The sequence below is a fragment of the Rhinatrema bivittatum genome, chromosome 3, assembly GCF_901001135.1.
Source record: "Rhinatrema bivittatum chromosome 3, aRhiBiv1.1, whole genome shotgun sequence".
NCBI classification, from domain to species: Eukaryota; Metazoa; Chordata; class Amphibia; order Gymnophiona; family Rhinatrematidae; genus Rhinatrema; species Rhinatrema bivittatum.
In genome coordinates this window covers 202751014-202753055 of record NC_042617.1, presented here as the reverse complement: position 1 = coordinate 202753055, position 2042 = coordinate 202751014, and the positions used below count along the sequence as shown (strand labels likewise).

General features: G+C 39.5%; 1 non-coding gene across 1 annotated transcript; it reads left to right on the top strand.

The window, feature by feature from the left end:
* The first annotated feature begins 389 nt into the window (after positions 1-389).
* On the top strand, positions 390-461 carry TRNAG-UCC. The gene has a single exon. It is a non-coding gene; the product is annotated as a tRNA-Gly (tRNA).
* Positions 462-2042: the final 1581 nt, after the last annotated feature.

Below are 2042 nucleotides of genomic sequence, written 5' to 3'. Positions count from 1 at the left end.
GGACCCCTCACACTGTCAGATAAGCCTCAAAATGCGAAGTAGCAGGAATAGCAGTAAAGTTACGAAGCTAAGAAGCCATAACACGCTGTGGCCTCAGGTTTTAAAATACAGAGATATGTGCATAACAGTTGGCCCCACCCTAGAACGCCAATGCCTGTCCCTAATTCCGCTCCTTTTTTGCTTCTTTTTTGTTACTTGTGCACTCGTATATATGCGCATAACTTCCAACTTTTAAAGTGGGCATCGCTTGCGCAAGGCCCACATACCCATGTATATGGGCTTTTTAGCATAAGCAACACTTTTCAAATTCAGTTCTTAGTGTCCAAATCATAGCGTAGTAAACTCCCCTCTGCAGAAAGCAGCATTGGTGGTATAGTGGTGAGCAAGCAGCATTGGTGGTATAGTGGTGAGCATAGCTGCCTTCCAAGCAGTTGACCCAGGTTCAATTCCTGGCCAATGCATTTAAAACTAGGTTTTAATGGTTATCATTTATCACCTGGACTGGATGGTATACACCCCAGTGTTCTGAAAGAACCAAAAAATGAAATTTCAGAACAATTAGTAAAAATGTGTGACCTATCATTAAAATCATCTGATGTACCTGAAGATTGGAAGATGGCCAATGTAACCCCTATATTTAAAAAAGGATCCAGGGATGATCCTGGAAACTATAGACCGTGAAACTATGACTTCAGTGCCAGGAAAAATCGTGGAAACTGTTATAAAGAATACAATCACAAAACTTTTAGATAGACATGGTTTGATGGGACACAGCCAGCATGGATTTATCCAAGGGAAGTCTTGCCTCACAATTCTCCTACATTTTTTTGAAGGGGTGAATAAACATGTGGACAAAGGTGAACTGGTAGATTCGTATATTTGGATTTCCAGAAGACATTCAACATAGTTCTGCATTAGAGGCTTCTAAGAAAACTAAAAAGTCATGGGATAGGTGGTGATGCCCTTTTGTGGATTGCAAGTTGGTTAAAAGACAGGAAACAGAGAGTAGGATTAAATGGTCAGTTTTTGAAGTGGAAAAAGATAAACAGTGGCGTGCCTCAGGGATCTGTACTTGGACTGGTACTTTTTAATATATTTATAAATGATCTGGAAAGGGGTACGATAAGTGAGGTGATCAAATTTGTGGATGACAAAATTATGCAGAGTAGTTAAATCTCAAAAGGATTGTGATGAATTGAAGGGGGACCTTGTGAGACTGGAAGATTGGGCTTCCAAATGGCAGATGAAGTTTATCATGGACAAGTGTAAAGTGATGCATATAGGGAAAAATAACCTTTGCTGTAGTTACATAATGTTAGGTTCTATCTTAGGAGTTACCACCCAGGAAAGAGATCTAGGCATCAAAGTGGATAATACATTGAAATTGTCAGCCCAGTGTGCTATGGCGATCAAAAAAGCAATTGAAATGTTAGGAATTATTAGGTGGGACTGGAAAATAAAACGGAGGATGTCATCATGCCTCTGTATTGCTCCATGGTGAGACTGCACCTTGAATATTTTGTGCAATTCTAGTCACCGCATCTCAAAAAAGATATAGCTGCACTGGAGAAGCTACAGAGAAGGGCGAACAAAATGATATGGGGCATGGAATGGTGCCCTATGAGGAAAGGCTAAAGAAGTTAGGGCTGTTCAGTTTGGAGAAGAGATGACTACGGGGGGATATGATAGAAGTCTACAAAATCATGAACAAGTTAATGTAAATTGGTTATTTATGTTCTCAGATAATAGAAGGACCAGGGGGCATTCCATGAAGTTAGCAAGTAGCTCATTTAATACAAATCAAAAGAAATTCTTTTTCACTCAGCACATAGCTAAACTCTGGAATTCATTGCCAGGAGATTTTGTTTCAGCGGTTAGTGTTACTGGGTTTAAAAAAGGTTTGGATAAGTTCCTGGAGATTAAATTATTAAACTGCTATTATGGTAATTAATAAACAATAGTAACTTGTGATCTGTCTATTGTTTGGGTTCTTGCCAGGTACATGTGTCTTGGATTGGCCACTGTTGGAAAGAGAATACTGG